The 19,197-nt window shown below is 33.5% G+C and overlaps 1 non-coding gene across 1 annotated transcript; it reads right to left on the bottom strand.

The window, feature by feature from the left end:
- Positions 1-8,141: 8,141 nt before the first annotated feature.
- On the bottom strand, positions 8,142-8,248 carry LOC114180050. Its single transcript, XR_003603625.1, has one exon. It is a non-coding gene; the product is annotated as a small nucleolar RNA R71 (small nucleolar RNA).
- Between the last annotated feature and the right edge of the window lie 10,949 nt (positions 8,249-19,197).

Below are 19,197 nucleotides of genomic sequence, written 5' to 3'. Positions count from 1 at the left end.
ATGATGAGTGGGGTAACAACAAATAAGACATGCTTTTGGAAAGTTAAAGAGAAATGAAAAAAAAAAGAGTGAAGTTATCTTTGTACGAGTCATCAAATAAACACATGGTGTTTATAAGTGAGACACCTAAGTCTATAGTGATATCATAACAATCATTTTACTCTCAAAACTCTATTGGAAGGTCTTAAAAGCCATGACAATTTAAGAGATATGGATATGAGTCACTGCCTATGTGTAGGAGTGGCAAAACGACTCGTTTTGGCCCGCCAAAAATGGATTGGATCGGACTAATCTGCCACTAAAAAATGGGTTAAAAATATAAAAAAATTTCATATATAGACATAGTTTTATTGGCACCAAATATAATATATAATATGATAGTTTTATTTAAACCACCCCAACACCCACAATCAATAAATTATATAAAGTAATGATTTAAAGTTGTAAATAATGTTAATTAAATTATGATAATCTCTTTAAAAAAAATTAATATCAATGTAAATAGTTTGTGCATCTAAACATTATTAATCTAATAAATTATGAAATATAATTTGTGATTTTTAACTATTATTGTTGAAGATTAAACTATTTGTAATTCTCTATGGATATTTATCGTATCATAATTTTTTTTTTCATAATTACTAATAAAACATAATGATATAGAGCATTTAAATTAGGACACCAATACTTATTACAATCTATGGATATTAACCAATACTTTTCGTTAATTATTTAGTTTAACATAAAAAAAATACATCCAATAATTAGATCAATATTTTAAAAAATGAAAATATAAAAAAAAATTATTATAAAAATTCTAAAATTTTCACTTCATAAACAATTGTTCACTGTTTTCATAAAAAAATTGTGGAAAATAAAACTATCAGAACTTCAATTTGCGAGATTTGAAAAAATGGAGACAAGATTTTTTTTTTTTTTTATATCTGTGGTATTATAGAATTCTAATACTTTGTTGTATGGTTTTATTATTTTTCATTATATAGAATTATTTATTAAGTTATTAATTAATAAAATATATTAAATCATATTTTATAAGTGAAGAGTTTATATAATTGAACTTAAAATTGAGAATTATATATTTTTATGTAAAGAAAATAATATAAAAAATAAAAAATATTAAACATAAAAAATATTTAATTTATTATGATTCATAATCCACAATTTAAATATAACCACACAAAGTTATATGATAAGACGAGGAAAAGTGCCTTTAAAACATGTCAGTGAATTATTTGATACAAAAAGTCAAGAGAGAGAAAAAAAATTAAAAAAAATATTATAAACCTAAAAGAATAATATATATATATATATATATATAAGGATTTTTTTCTGTCTTTTTTTTTCATTTTTATTCTTTAAGTTATCGTAATATTTAATTTCAATTTTTTTAAATTTAAATATATTTTTTAAAGTAAATAAATAAATCTACTAAATAAATAAAATTATTTATAAAAAAATAACACACAACGCATTATTTTTATTATTATTATTATTATTATTTATTTTTTAAGTGACTATTTTTCAAATTTAACTGTTTCGTTATTTAACCGTTTTTTAAATTTAATCATGTTTAAAAATAAATAAAAATAATCTATGATCAAATTGTAAAAGTTATTTATATTTTGTTTATAAGTATAATTTTATTATTTATATCATTAAAAAAAATGAACGGTACGAAATGAGTATTTAACATAAATATGAAAATGGAAACAAGATGAATATATGTATATCTACCTTCGTTTCTATCTCAATTGGAAAAATAGGAAATGTTTTGTATTTATATTCGTAATCAGTTAATATAAAAATATTTCTTTAAAATGGAAGGGTTGGAAAAATACTCTATCACCTTTATTTGTTTATTTGGGCTGTTACAATAAAATGTCCTCCTACTTCTTTTTTTTTAAATAAATACTACAAAACATAAAAGAAAATATATTCCATATATTTGTGGTTAATACTAAAACACAAACGAAACATAAAGAAAATCTGTTCCAGATATTTATCGTAAAACAATGCCGATCAGACTAAATAATGTGTTAATGAATGCAAAATGCTAAAAGTTAATTTAACCTTTCTATCAAATATGACCTCAATTGACGTGATTGTAATAATTGAAATAATGTTAATGAGAACATCTCTTTCACTGTGCCAACACTCACTCCATAATAGTTATTTGCTTTCTTCTTCCAACATGCCTGTTAAACTAATATCTTAGCTTAGGTTTCATGAGAGAGGATCACCGTTAAGTTGTTAGGTTTGATAGAGATGGGAAGGAAAATGAAAAGAAAAATAGAAAAAGATAAAAAATTAATAAAAGTAAAGGTTGTTTGTTTTAGAAGAGTAAAATACAGATTACAAAAAAAAAAAGTTTAATTGATGACGAATTTTAATAACAAAAAATATGTTCAGAAATTAATTTAAAAGTTATTTTTTAATTAAAATCTAATATGGAGGTTGACTTTTTTAATAGTCGAAAATTTTGACAATTTAAAGATTAATTTATGATAATGTTATGAAATAAAGCGAATAAGAGAGAGAATAATAGATAATAAAGAAGAGAAGAAACAATAGAGAATGAGAGAATATGGAGTAGCTCATCTGTATATTATTATTGATAGGAAGACTCCTATAGATACAACATATAATCCATACAGGAAACAAATCAACCAAATTAATACAAATATTTATATAAAAAGTAATGAATCATATGAGTATCAATAATATGAAATTATATGAGTAAGTGTATCAAATCAATGGACAATCATTAATTTATAACAGATAAAAATTATTTTAATTATTAATTTAAAAATTAATTATAATTTTTTTGAAACTATTTTAATTACTAATAATTATTAAAAAAATATAATTAGTGTAAATTACGTTAAAATGAGACATGAATTGTTATAAAATGATAAAATTATGTTGAAATAAAGTAAAATTGATAAAAAAATAAATTGAAATAATTTATGGTTGAGCAGTTTAAATAAAACTATTTTATTTATAAATAAAATATTAACTCATAACCACAAAATTAAATGCAACTATTTTAGTTTTATTTTAGTTTAAGCAATCATTAACTTTGACTCAAGAATTTTTTACTTTATTTGAGTTCTTGAGTTTAACATCTCAACTTTTAACACAAAAATTATTATTATTATTATAATTTTTATTATTATAACTATTAATTTTATTATTATTATGATTATTACAGGTTGTCATTATTATTTCCTTACATCTTGCATATGTATAAAGGCAAGCAGGTAAAAGAAGGAGGAAGAACTCCTTGACAGCAATGGAGCAACTAGCTCACTGAGCCAGGACCAGGCTACACCACCAGCAATGGACCATGATACGTTATCACTGACACCCGCACCACCACCTCCATAGCAGCGGGACCATCACAACACCAGGCAACGCATCCAACAATTGCACTGCCGACTAACACCTGTTTTATTAGGAATCTAAATATTAAATTTAAGTTCAAATAAAAAATAAGAAAGTTGAGATCATTTAAGAATAAAAACATATAAAATTATCGTTTCAAAAATTTGAATTAAGAACAATGTTAATTCTTTATTTGTGGATTAAATTAATATCTCATTAATATTAAATATCTCTGACAATCCTCTTCTAAAAGATATAACATCCTGCGACTTTATCACAACTACCTACAAACAACAAAGTATCAAAATGTAAAAATATGAACAATTTCTGAAGAGAATTTTATTTTTTTTATTACTATTACATTTTATCTATTAGTAATTTTTTATTAACATTGTTTTTTATTAATATTTTTTATTATTAAATTATTAATTTTTATTTTTATTATTTGAAATTAAAACCTGGTATACATGTGCTTCTCTTTCCTCTTCCACACCTTTTTGATATTATGTTTGAAGAAATAAACAGTAAAAAAATATTGTTTTTCTCAGAATTTCGGTGCATCCAGATCAGACACGAATGCCAATATCATAAGGTTCTCCGCAGATCCGTGATTCTCTCTTTCCCAGAGAGTGGATCCGAAAACACTGTAAAATTTCTAAGTAAGAGGAAAGCATGTTATTCTGATGTATGAAAATTACGTCAGAGAAAAAGATAAGATTTCATTAACAGTAAGGATAAAAATAAGACTAAAGATCCAATGATTCTAAATCATACTGTCTTAAAAGGAGTTTTAAAACATTGTTTACTAGAGTGGTGATCTTAAAAGTAGATTGAAAGATTGTTTATTAGATTGGTGATTTGATTTTATTTGTTTATTAGTGTTAAATTTGTTTATTAGATTGGTCACTCTTTACTGTACTCAAATATTTGTGTTGGAATAATCTGATACTCTTTTTCTTTGTAAATTGTTTATTAGATTATCAATTAAATTCGTTTAGCTGTATTTTAAACTGCATTGTCTCTTTAGTCTATAGATAATAGACAGATTGATATTTTAATAATTTTATATAGAGTTTATATACAGTATTTAGTTTGATATTTTATATATATTGGTTGATTACTATTAGAACTGAAGAAGGTTTTTTTTTTCTATATAATGGTTTATTTATTTTTATAATTAAATCAATTTGTTTATAAAAATATATAAGAAGATAAATAGTTTATTATAATGTTGGTCTATAATGCATTTCCTCTTCAATTTTATTTCCCTTGTATTCTATAAAAAAATATAGTCTCTATTATTTGGCTAACTTCTTGCATTATTAACCCTTTAATTTGATATTAATTCTTAATACTTTATGAGAAGTTAAATTTTCTTTGAAGGATTGTGTGAGAAAAAAACAACAACAAAAAATTGAAAAGTAAAAGAAAAATTATATGCGAAAATCGTCTAAAACAAAAATGGCTTATGTGACACTCTTAATTACTATGGAACCATATTACTACTAATTGATTTACTGAACATCTCATCTCACATTTAGTGGATAATTCATATAAGTATAATTATCTTTATAATCCTCCTCTCGATAAAGTTTTTCAAAATAAAAATTGCATTTTATCTAAAAGAATAGAAACGCATTATAAACCTATAATATACAAAATATTTACATCATTCAACTTTCCTCAACCCCTCACTCTTGAGTACTCTTACATTTCCTCATAGACACACCGTAAACATGTAAATACAAAATATCAAGTTTTAAAAGAAGTATCTAGTTGAATTACCTATAGATAAATACACAAAATCAATTGTAAAACAGTCAAATAAAGGTTATGGTATCTACAAAGACTTAACAAGTATATTAGTAATTAGTTTTTAGTTTTTGGACATTTTTATATTTGGTATAAAGAGTACATGTATAATGCAAACTCAACATCCGAATTCTGTAAGGCCCTATTCTTTTTCTGCCTTTAACAGAAAGGGCTGCCCCAAATCTGATAGGCCTAAGAGTTGGCCCAACGGATAAAACTGATCCTAGTCTGCCCTAATGTGTACGCTTTCACTCTTTCAGAAAGATCAGCCGTCACCTTACTTCCATCTCACAGAACGCTCTGCTAGGGTTTGCTCTAGGTCTTCTTCGAGCTAACTCACACCAGCTCCTACTCCACGTAAGTCAATCCTCAGCTCATGTTCCTTCTTTTCATGGTCTATGTTCATTGTTTACCGTTAGGATTTGGTAATAACCCGTCCCTTTTCTCTGTTTTACCGTTCGTTCCAGCTTGTTGACCATCCTAGGGACAGTTTTGCTCACTATGTGCGTGTCGGAGCATTCCACTAGCTTGTTTTCCAGGTACGGGAAGCTAGGGTCCGCCCTTTTCTTTTGAGTAATATTGATTGTGCCTTTGTTTTGCCGTTTGGATATGTTTGGTATGTTATATGAACTGGGGTGTGATGATTTTGTGCCATTTTTGAATCTGTTGAGTGTAAATGCACGAGAGAACAGAGGTGAGCTCTGGTTTTCTCGTCCAAGCGAGCTTGTCTCGCCTAGGCGAGATCAATAGAGACTCGCCCAAGATGTTTCACGCGAAAGGTTGCTCAGGCGACCCACTGATAATGTTAATTTTTACTATTATCTAAGCTATATTTCATTAGCAAAATCATCTCTTCCAAAGCTTTTAACCTACTTAATCCTCAATTTTACCTTACTTCTGTAAATAAATACATTGTGGGTTACATTGATCTAAATATACCACTAATCCCCATTTTTTGTGTCCTTTTGATAGATTGGAAGCTTTGTTCCAAGAGCCCAGACAAATGAGTAACCCGGAACAGCAAGGAGAAGTGCAAAAATGTCAACAGGAAGCGCCTAGCGACATAAAGGCAATGCCAGACGGCAGCCACCGTCAGCGCCAGGCGCCAGACTAGCGCCAACCAGGCGCCACTGTTGGTCACCACCTGGCGGCACTTGGTCACCGCCGAGCAGTAGCGGGAAGACTTGCCCCTTGTTTGGTGGCTTGCGCCTAACAGTGAGACCCTTCCACCAGGCGCCAGTGTTCGCTGATGTGGCAAGTTGGCTCTTTTTCTTCTGTTTTCGCGAGAGAAAATGGATCTTGGACATTTTGGAGCTCGAGCAACGCGATTTGGAGAGCTTGGAGAAGTGTTAGGGCGTGTGGGAACAACTCCATCTTCCTCTTTGTATCTCTTTCTCTTCCATTTTCCTTTTTGTAAGCTTGAGCTCTCCATGACAATGGAGAGCTAAACCCATTTTTGTTGGGGTTAGATGTAGCCACTGAACTTTCATGTATTTTTGAATGGTTTGAATATATATATATATGCTTCTTCCATTGATTTCTAGTATCTTTGTTTATGTATTTAAAGCTTGCTTTGTTTTACCCATTCATTGCATGATATTTGGGTCATTAGGTATTGGAAAATATCTCTTGAAACCTTGAATTGGAACAAGATACCTAATGGAACTTGTATCTAGGAATGGAACTTGACCCATTAGTTGTCTTAAACCCTAATTTGTAAAGCGGGTTTGTTTATTTAGGGATTCAAGGAATTGACTCTAAATAAGGAAACCTAGGCTCATTCAACTAAGGGATTAGAGTTTGAGTATACTTGTGGGTTGACATTAGTAATTAATGGAGAAGAGTTTTATTGCTTAATATACATGAGAGTGAAGTAGGTGAAGTCTAACTCCAACAATATCAATCCATTGCATTTCTAGTCCTTACCATTTTCTAGAGTCTTCAAATATCCAAGTTCAATTTTACTTGTTTATGAAATATTTACTTTCTTGCATACAAAAACCCAAATTATGAATTTATTCATTAGTTTAAATTAGTCACTAATTACACAATTATTTACTATACACGAGTCTCTTAGGAAACGATACCCCGGTCTTACCGATTACTACTTGTGCGACTTGGTACACTTGCCAAAGTCTTAACAAGCTTTTGGCGCCGTTGCCGGGGACCCGTGTCTAATACTAGACTTTTGTGTGATTTTTGACTTATTTAGACTAAATTCTTTTGTTCATATTTATTGTTTTTGTTTACTTCTATACGCACATTAATTTTGGGCTAACTTGTAGTTCGAGCTTGCTTTTGTTGTTGCTTTATAGTTTATGTAGGGTAGGGTCCGTACAAGGAGGACTACATCTTTAGAACCACTCCTTGCCGATCCTGAAATAGAGAAAACCGCCCGTAGAAACAATAGTGCCACAAGGAGAAGGCGAGCTCAAGCACAACAAGTCGCCCATCACTCTTCTGCTTCAGACACTCTTCTGTCTACTTCTCAGAATCTCGATTCTTTTCCTGAAGAAGAAATGGCCGAAAACCCTAATGGTGATGGTAGAGGTCGTGCATGACGCACTCTGGAAGATTATGCTGCGTTCACAGGGACCATTAATTTTAACAGTATTGCTCGACCAACGGCGAATGCTACTAATATGGAGATGAAGCCAGCTCTAATCCGTTTGGTGCAAAGTAATCAGTTTAATGGATTGGCTCATGAGAATCCATATACACATTTGGCCACCTTCTTAGAGATATGCAATACAGCGAAAATCCATCAAGTGCCTGATGAAGCCATTCGACTGAGTCTATTCCCTTTCTCTCTGGCGGGAAATGCCAAAGTCTGGCTAAATTCCTTCCCTGAAAACAGTCTCACTAGCTGGGAGGATGTGGTTGCCAAATTCTTGAGCAAGTATTTCCCTCAATCTAAGATCAACAAAGGCAAACAAGAAATCTCTGCTTTCCAGCAAGACGTGGATGAATCCTTGGGGCAAGCATGGGACAGATTCAAGGGACTGCTCAGAAAGACTCCCATTCATGGGTTTGATGAACCTACACAGCTCACTCTTTTCTTGGCAGGGCTTAAATCCCAGTCAAAGCTTATGTTGGATGCCTCTGCTGTGAGATCCAGAAAATTCATAAAAATTAATAATTAATAGAGTATAAGAAATAGGGATGGCAACGGGGCGGGGCGGGTACGGGTATCATGATCCCATCCCCATCCTCATAATAAAAATTCATCCCCATCCCCATCCCCAAACCCAACGGGTATACAACTTTTGACCCATCCCCATCCCCACCGGGTAACGGGTATTTTCTTATACCCATACCCATACCCATACCCATTTTTTTATTGTTCCATATATCAATTAAATATTTTTTATAAAAAAAATTTAAAAATCACACCAACGGAATCATGATACTATCAAAATATTCAATATTAAAATAACATACTCTTTTTGATTTTCATGATGTCAAATATTAAGAAAATATTATAATAGTATAAATCTCAAATTAAAGTATCAAATAACAACTAAATAAAATTCAAATAATTATATAAAAGCTAAAAAATTACACATTACTAAAATTTTATAATAACCAAAATATTTAATTTTACAAATGATCAGTGGTTTCATTTGCATTCGATCCACCTACACATAGAAAAAAAATGAAAAATTAGATATGATATAATAATTGAAATTGAAAATTTTAATTACTAGAATATAATGTACCTTCTTCATCAGATTCATTTTCACTCATGAGAACATCTTTTTCTTTTAATTTTTTAACACCTACAAACACCAAATGTAGAATATTAGATGAGAATTCACAAAAAATACTAACAAAAAATATTAATAAATTTGAGTAACTTACCTAGATGGTTTGAGTTCCATATCCAACTTCTTGTACACATCAAAGCCTCTATAGTAATATGATGAAGTCGACTACGGTGAGAAGTTAATATCTGACCACCAGTACTAAAAGCAGATTCAGAAGCTACAGTTGTTATTGGAATAGCTAAAACATCCCTTGCAATTGCTTGAAGGGTTGGAAACTTTAACCCATTTGTTTTCCACCATGATAGGATATCAAATTCTTGTGTAACCGGCAAATTATCTTCTTCCAAGTAATAATCCAACTCTGTTTTCATAACTGTAGTTCTAGATTTTTTCTTTTTTGCCATAAACTCTAAAAATTCATTCGCATCATTATCAACATCCTTTCCCAACTCCAATGATGTAGCTCTATAAGAAGAAGTTTCATTCTTTTTTTATTGATATTCCAAAACCAAATCATAGCACATTTGACGAATCCTACTAAGTTTCAGATCAAAATCATTACCATACAATTTATAAAAATAATATTCTAACATGTCCATCTTGTACCTTGGATCTAAAACTGAAGCAATTGCCAATATGTTATATAACAAAAAACAAAGAGAATGAGAAATATGTTATATATATATATATATATATATATATATATATATATATATATATATATATATATATATTATATTATATTATATTATATTATATATTATATTACTATGTATATATATATATATTATATGTGTGGATATCTTATGTTTATATATATATATAATTATTTATATATATTATATTATATTATATATTATATTATTATTACTATGTATATATATTATATGTGTGGATATCTTATGTTTATATATATATATATATATATATATATATATATATATATATATATATATATATATTTATAGATATATATTTATTTTAAGTATATATTATATTATATTATATAATAATATAAATATAATAATATATATTATATTATTATGTATATATATTATATGTATATGCGTAGATATTTTATGCTTTTATATATATATATATATATATATATATATATATATATATATATATATATTTCTTTTAAATTTTTATAAATTTTTAATGTTATAAATTTGTTTATAAAAGATCTCACTAGTTAAATGATTAATTTGTTTTATACGTATATATTATATATATTATATTATATTATTATGTATATATATTATATGTATATTATATTATATTATATTATATTATATTATATTACATGTATATGTGTAAATATATATATATATATATATATATATATATATATATATATAAAAGTATATTTTATTTATATGTATATATACTATATTATATTATATTATATTATATTATATTATATTATATGTGTAAATATATTATTTATTTATATATATTTTTTAGATTATTTAATAAATTATAAATAGTTTAGTAATTTAAGCGGGGACGGGTATTTGGGCGGGTATATATATATCCCCATCCCTATCCCCATTTCCAGTTGAAAATTTCGGGTATTACCCATACTCATACCCATACCCAGTCAAAGTGGGGATTCCCCGTCAAAACGGGGACGGGTTCGGGTGATACCCACGGGCACGGGTTTATTTGCCATCTCTAAGAAATGAGGGGTTGAGACTACCATAAGAGAGTTCTTTGATAAATCCTAAGCAGGAAACAATGTTAACCTAAGTGGTTTAGAGTACTTGATTATGTTGAGTGGACTTGGGTTCAAGTCTTGAGTATGTCATTAGTAGATTTATTTAATTCTGTTTTATTTTGCAATTATATCGTGAACGTGAAAGCATGAATTAGGTTCATACGAGTGTGTGAATTAACAGGAATCATGTGATAGTTTGTTGGTGTGCATGTGTTTGATGGGTAGGAAGGATATGGGTTTGAATCTCGGCTAGAGCGAATATATTATCCTTATGTTTTACTATTTTGCCAAGTGGTTAAATGATCTAAAAACTGTAGAAATCAAAAAGGTAGCATTTTAGGTGTAGTAATGGCTATTAAACTTTAAATTTAAATTAATTTCGTTTTTATAATTTTTTTTATTTATTTTGGGGTGAATTGGTGAGGGGGGAGGAGTGAGTGAGAAAACAAAGAGTCATATTGTGTGGCTAGGGAGTTCTGAGAAATTGCAATCCAGAGAGGGAATTAGAGTGGAGGCAAGGAGGGGAGCTTTGGGAAACAAGGAAGAATTCATTTGGAATTGTTGAAGCTAAAACACCAGGTAAGGGGAGCTAACCTTTTTTCTTCTTTTCCTTAGTATTGTTTGATTATGTGCAGAACAATAATTGTAAGTTGAATTATAGAAGGATAAAGTGAGTTTTATGGATGATTTTAATATGATCTCTAAGTTCTTCAGGGATGAATCCATGGTGAAATTGTGAAATACCATTTTGGATTACGTTTTTTTTGTGTACTGGGAGCTAAGTCTCTTTTATTTGTTATAATTCAAACTGATTTCACTGATATTTGGGTTTCTTTATTTTATTAAAGGCAATCATTTTTGTGAAGGATTCGTATATTATGTTAAGAAAAAAAATGGCAATAGGGGTTCATATATCTTTACAGTTTCCATAAAAAGTTGCCAAGGTGATTGTTTGGTCTTGTTATACGTATATATGGCTACGGTAATTTTTTTTTATATTATATAAGGTTTAAGATACATTATAAGCATTTCGGCATTTTCATTGCGTTGGTAATTTTATAAGGTATAAAAAGTTAGATTAAGAGTTTTGCGGTGTGGAAATAATCATTACGTGATGTTCTTGTTAATCACAGGTCCAATATTTTTTTATTTAGGAATTAGTACATTGAGATAAAGATAAAAAGGGTTTTGGTGATCGGAGTTGGAGGTTTGGTATTTTGTTAAATTATTATGTTTGGGTAGTTTAATAAATTTATAGTTATGATTTGTAAGGCTCTGGGAACTTTTACAGTTTGGAATTGTTGTGTTTGGTGATGGGAAAGTAAATTAAAGTATTTAAGGTCTGGTGGTTATTGTTGCCTTGGGCTAAATGCATTTTTTATGGATGACTATATGCAGAGTTCTTATTTTTTTTACACATTGGAACTAATACTGGTTAATTTGCTTCATTTATATAATGAGGATAATTTTGGGGGTTTCGTACTTCTAGTCGTTGTTTTATAATTCAGTATATGGTAAGCGTGGAGTATATTATTATTATTATTATTTTCGGTGCATGTAGCGTCTTTTAGTTACTTGACATATATTTAGTTTTTTTTTTTGTAAGGGAAAAGTTTAATCAGATGAAGTTAGGGTTGTTTGGCATTTGCTTGGTTGAATTTTGGTATAGATGTTTTATCATGGCAGCTTTCACCACCTTTATACCTATAAAAGGTTGGAGTTTTATTTTGGTTTGACAACCAATGCGTGTGTTAGTAACTTCTTTACTAAATGGCAGTGGAAGGTCAAGTTATGGTTTTTTTTACAAACACAAAAAAAAAATTACAAAAACAAAAAAAAAAGAGAAATTGGAGTATAGTTTCAATTATATTTTTGTTAGCAGTATTATATATATTAGATAACAACTTGAATAGACTTTCAGTAAACTTTTGATAGTTTACGTATTCTAGGATTATTATGTTAAAGATAATATAATATGAAATATTGAATTATTATATTATTTTAAGATAATATAATAATATAAAGTGATTTAGATATTGTGGGCTAGGTGGTTTGTAATCCAATTTTGCCTGGTAGTGCTTAGGCAAGTGTCAGGCGATAGTGTAGGGCAAGGGTCCATCGCAAATGGATTTGCAAGGATGAGCTTGATGACTTGGTCAGGGACATGCTGGATTTGTTACGAGCGGGGAGGTTCGTAACGGAGGTTTGAGATGCGTGATTGATCGGGCGGGGAGGTTCGTATCTGTTGTACTCTTGTGTGGGGATACGAACGGGGAGGTTCGTATGTTCCGTGCTCACACTTGAGGCTACTATGAGCGGGGAGGTTCGTAGTAGGTATTCACGCATGTTGGACTACGAGCAGGCAGGTTCGTAGAGTTGGACTACGGGCGGGGAGGTCCGTAGAGTTGGACCACGAGCGGGTAGGTTCGTGGGAGCATGATAATCCCTAAGGACCAAGGTTGTGCATGGATCTTTCTCATATAGGTTATGAGATTGGGGTATAATGTTATAAAAAGGTCGATAAACTAAAATTGACTAAGTTAGATTGGGTGAGGGTCAATTCTTACTATCTTATTATTTGTATAATTTTTCTTTCTCAGCTCACCCTTGCTTGTTTGTATGTTTGTGTTTGGCGATGATCACGTGACTTGTTACGTGGGAGCAGACGTGAATTCAGGTGATCATGCTGATGCTTAGCAACAGAGCGGGGCTACCGATGGGGGATTTTCTTTATGCTATGATTTCCTACCTTTTGTAATAGACATTATGATGTTTTATCCATTATGAACTTGTAATAAAGATGAGACAGTACGAATGGATTATAGCGAGACAAGTTTGAAATTTCCCGCGCTTGGGAATTTATTGAAATGTCTGATTTTCTTAAAGTATATTTTGTGAAAAATCAGTTTTATCTAGTAATATCCATCTGGGGTGTTACATCTGCCGGTGGGAGTATCAAGTGGAAGACGCCAGAGGAAGCGTATGAGTTAATAGAGAACATGGCAGCTAATGATAATGAAGCTTATACTGAAAGAGCCCATTCTCAAAAGAAGGGTATTCTAGAGCTTCAATCTCAAGATGCTCTATTGGCTCAAAACAAGATTATGACTCAGCAGCTGGAGACCCTGATGAAGAAATTGTCACAACTTCCTCAAGAGCTTCAAAATGCCTCTGTAGCTCAACTCCAACAAGTGCAAAGTTGTGAGTTATGTGGAGGAAACCATTCCAATGGGCAATGTGCTATGCCAAGCACGTCTCAAGAGGAAGTTAGTTATATGGACAATCAAGGCCGACCAGGGAACTATAATCAAGGATGGAAACCTCACCAAAACATGGGTCAAGCAGGACCTTCCAATAGGCCCCCACATCAGCAAACTTACCAACATCCCTCTCTGACTGACAGAACCTCAAAGCTTGAGGACATGATGCAACAGTTCTTGCAAATGTCAATTCAAAATCAAAAGAACATTGATGCATCAATAAAAAACTTGGAGGTGCAAGTGGGGCAATTAGCCAAGCATTGGCTGATCAACGAGGAAGTTCTTTTTCTGCTAACACCGAAGCCAACCCCAAAGAGCAATGTAAGGCCATCTTCACTAAAAGCGGAAAGGAGGTTGGACTAGGTTCTAAAGAAAAGGTGGAGGCTAGAGAAAAGAGAAAGAATGAAGAAAAGATTCAAAAGGAAGAAGTTGATGAAGAGATTGTGTTGGAAGAAGAAAAGAATAAAAGTGAAGAGAAGGATAAAGAGAAAAGACAAAAAGAGAAAGTTGTTGTGAAACCCCTTCCCTATCCTCAAAATCCTTCAAGAAAAGAGAAAGAGAGACAATTAGCTCGGTTCAAAGACATATTGAAGCAACTTGAGATCAAGATTCCCTTTTCTGAAGCACTGCAACAAATACCTTCTTATGCAAAGTTCATGAAGGAATTCCTTGGCAAAAAGAAGAAGTACATAGAAGAGGAAACCATTGAAGTGCAAGGGAATTGTAGTGCCATAATTCAGAAAAATCTTCCTCCAAAATTCAAGGATCTGGGTAGCTTCACCATCCCCTGCACCATTGGAAATCAAGATATGGGGAAAGCTCTTGTTGACTTAGGGGCTAGCATTAATCTTATGCCCCTATCTATGCTTAAAAAGATTGGTGGTCTCGAAGCCAAGCCAACAAGGATGACCTTGCAGCTAGCAGACAACTCTGTCAAATACCCCTATGGTGTGGTGGAAGATGTGGTGGTGCAAATAAATAACCTTAAATTCTCAGTTGATTTTGTGGTGATGGAAATGGAGAAAGATGAAGGGGTACCACTCATTCTTGGGAGGCCATTCATGAAGACAGCAAAGGTTGTTATCAATGTGGATGATGGAACGCTAAAATTGAAAGACCAAGATGAGGAGGTGACGTTCAATGTTCTTGAAGCTGTGCAAGAACGGACTGATGAACAAACTAGTCTTAAGGTCGCCAATGAAGTCTTATCTGTGACTAGTAGACCTTGGCAAGCTTCAAAGTTGCTTGAAAAGTGCTCCAATTATTTCTCTGCGAAGGTGAATGAAGAGAGGGAAGAGAAAGATGATGCTCTAGTTCACCACCACTCTTTGATGGGGACTAATGGACTTAGACCTGGCCAACCAATTGTGATGAGAAAGGAACAGTTGAAGATTTCTTCTAGAAGATTCAAGTCAAAATGGGCAAGGTTGTGGATTATTAGAGACATCAAAGTTGATGGAAGAATTAAAATTGAAGCTCCTTATTCTAGAAGGACTAAATTGGTGACTAGTGATCAATTGAAGTTGTATAGGTGTGAGGTTGGGAAGGAGCACACCAAAAGCACCAACCAAGCTTAAGCGTCTTACCCGTCAGGCTCGTGACGTTAAACAAGCGCTTCCTGGGAGGCAACCTAGCGCTCTAAACTCATTTTAGCTTTTAATTTTCGTTTTTAAGATAACTTTGTGTTTTTATGCATGTGGGAAGTGTGTTAGCATAGATTGTTGTGTTTGAATTGATGTTTAAACTTTGTGCTAATTTTGCTGCATGCATTTGTGTATTTATGGAAGTATAGCCTAGAATGTTGTTAAGCATGTTTAGTTTTAGGATGTGATAGCATGTGCTTGTTGTTGCATTTTGGATGGAGTTCAACCTTTATGCATCATAGATTGTGTAGTGTAAAGTTGGTTGTTTGTGAGAATAGGAGTAGCATAGTTGTGTAGTGAAATCATGCCTTAAATTAAGTTGTGCATTTGTTAAGGGAATTGAATGTTTGCTTGAGTGTGAATGCTTGGTTTGAAGTTGAAAAGCTTGAAAAAGTATGTGTGCAAGAGTGAAAGGTTGGTGGGAGCACAATTGAGTCAAAACCAACCCAACCAATAGCCAAAAACACGAAATTTCCACCCCTGCAGCCTAACCGCCTGGCGGTCAATACCCTCCCGCCTGGCGACAGCGAAAAATTCAGCCCCTGGGAGCATTCCAGGAGCCAGCCGCCTGGCGGCTCCCTAGCGCCCACCTGGCGCCATACCAGAAAAAGAGGTCCAATGGCATTTTACTGGTATACCGCCTGGCGGCTCGTGACCTACCGCTAGGCGGTAGCGCTGCGCGAACTGGTTTGGGCTTTTTAATTGTGTTTCAACTGGCCCACTCCCTCATAATTCAAAACCTAAATCTCGCCTGGTGCCGCTGGTTCCCCACTCTCACCTCAAATCCCTAATTCTATTTTCCCAATTCCTCTCCTAATTTCAAAGCCCTAACCCCTAATCTGAACCCACTCTCTTGCCAAACTCCATTCTCGTGCCTTTCTCACACTCACTCACACTGCCGCCACACTCTTGCCAGGCGAAGTCCCTTCCTCTCGACTCTTTCCTTGCCAGCCACCACTCTTCACGCTTCAACACTTCTTGAATTTCACTCACTCAAGTATTTCACTCAAGTAACTTCTCTTTCTTGTGTTTTTCTCATCGTTTCTAGAGTAGTTGATGCTTGTTTTTGTTTAAAAATTCTTGATTCATTAGTTTAGGGTTTTGCTTTGCCTTGATAATCATTGTTTTTGTTGCTATTTGTGGTTATAAACTCGTGTTTGCTTTTTGGGCTGCCATTGTAGTTGGTTTTTCTGCTGATTTTGTGCTCGTTCACTGCAATTTTTGGCTGCCCTGTTGTGTATCGCCTGGCGGTGGCCATTTTGGCCTGTTTTACCGCCAGGCGGTGGCGCCTTGCAGAGCTCACTGTTGCGAGCTAGCGCCTGGCGGCCGTTTTGAAGGGGCCAGGCAGTGGCCCCTATTTTTGCTCTCTTTTTCCCATTTTCATTCAATTGTTGTTTGGATTGTCAAACTTTAGAGCTGCAATAGTTTTTGGCATCTGAAGGAATCTATATTTTGTTGTTCTAGTTTAGTCTTTAGATGCAATTAACTCTTCTTTTTTATTGAATCTCTCACTCCAATGCTAATTTAAATTGTCTCTTTGTACCAATGCTTATTTTGCAGATGGCATCCTCCTTAAATCCCAAAAGAATGATAACCGCCGGTTGTAACCCTTCAAAAGGGCAAAAACGAAAGGAGAGAATTCACTCTCACTACTTCCTCACAAAGGATAATGAGGACCGCTTCCAAGTGGTCATGCAACGAAAATTTGTGGCAGAGAGGAAAGTGATTCTCAAGCCTGGGGAGGTCAATGAATTTCAGTTGGAGTTGATCAGGCGTGGCTGGGAAAGGCTGGGTAGCTACCCTAGCACTTTTAGTGTAACCTTGGTAAAAGAATTCTATGCTAATGCCAAGGTTACCACCTCAGCAACTCCCACCTTTCTCAGCTATGTGCGGGGGAAAAGGGTGCCCTTTGATGCTAACACGATCAATGAGTTTTTGGGCACCCAGTTGGCTGATGATGTGGAGTGCCAGTTTTCAGTGTTGGATGATGAGGGTGTGGCTCTTGGAGAGCTGTTCCAAGCACTCTGCTTGGCGGGTGAAGGATTTCACAGGGGCACGATTCAGAGAGGTTCCCTTCACCCCTTAGCCCGCTTCTAGTCAGCATTTGTGCACGCCAACATCTCCCCGTGCTCCCATGTGTCTGACCTTACGGAGGGATGCGCCACTATTTTATACATTATCCTGACAGGTCGCGTGATGGATGTAGGGCAGTTTATTGCAAATGAGATCCACCGGTGTGTCAACGCCGCTGGCAAGGCCGCTCTTGGCCATCCCTCTCTCATCACCCATCTTTGCAGCCTTTGCAAGACTTGGACTTTTCATATTTTCAGAGGTTCTGCTCAGTTGCTCCCAGACCTAGGAGGCGCCATCAACTAGAGGCTGAGCCAGAACCCGAGCCCGAGGCAACTCCTACCATTGACATGCGGTTGCAGGCTTTAGAGGCCAAGCTCGATCACCTTCAGCTCTTGGAAGCCCAGATGCAAGCCTTATACCGGCTGGGGATGGCCAATGCAGACATGCTTAGGGGCATCTCCCTAACGATTCCCGAGCTGCACACCCCATCAGCTGAGGATTTTGCTGCCACTGTTGCTTGGCCTGGGGCCCAGGCCACTACTACTAGGGGAGGTGGAGCCTCACCTGTTGTAGATGATGAGGATGAGGAGCTAGACGAAGAGGACGAGGATGACGCCTGAGCACTTGGAGAGAGTGATTCACATTTTGCAGGACTTGTTTTGCTTATAGTCCTGATTTAATTTATGCTTTTAGATTTCAGTTTTTTTTAACTTTCTTTTGATAATATTGAACTTTTTAGCATAGTGTAGAACTTTGTAACTTGGTTGTGGTGAGCTAATCTTTTGCATTGAATTGGTACTTTTCATGATCATCTTTTGTGCTTGTTATGAAGTGATGTGAATTGGCTTGTGAGCATGAGCTTGTGGTTGTTCTCATTTTGATATAGTGATGCTTGATTTTAATTGTGATCAATGATTTTGGCATATGTTGACAATTGTGGAACCCAAATACCCTGTGAGAGGTTGTGCCCCAGAGTTGATTTGTGTGAATGCTATCACTGTGGACTCATAATTGACTTTGCTTGAGTTCATTTGCTAATCATTTACTTGCATGCTACAAATGATCAATGCCATCTTTCTTTTTGCCTGTTACATAATTAAGCCAATTCTTTTCAAGCTGATTTTTTGTGCAAACCCTTTGAATCTTCTTTGAGCCTCATTCCTTGAACCTTGAGCATAGTGAAGATATTGACTACCTTACTTTGAGCTTGAGAGAGCAAATGATTGTTAGTCATGAGTATGGTTCAAGTTTGGGGGAATTATTGCTAATACAAGGGAGCATGGGAAAATTTGTAAAGTTTTTGGTTCAATTCAAAAAAAAGAAAAAAAAAGAAAAAAAAAGAAAAGAAAAGAAAAGAAAATTGGTGCAAGCAAGTTGGGAATTGGTTTCATTGGTTCAATAGAGAAGGGAGAAAAATACTTTCATGATCTGATTAGTTGCTCTCTTAGCTCAAGGTACTTTTGTTATCCTGAAAAACCAAATTTCCTTCTTAGTCTAGCCACGATACAAGCCATAAA

The sequence above is a fragment of the Vigna unguiculata genome, chromosome 3 (assembly GCF_004118075.2).
Source record: "Vigna unguiculata cultivar IT97K-499-35 chromosome 3, ASM411807v1, whole genome shotgun sequence".
NCBI lineage: Eukaryota > Viridiplantae > Streptophyta > Magnoliopsida > Fabales > Fabaceae > Vigna > Vigna unguiculata.
This window is presented reverse-complemented; position numbering and strand designations above follow the sequence as displayed.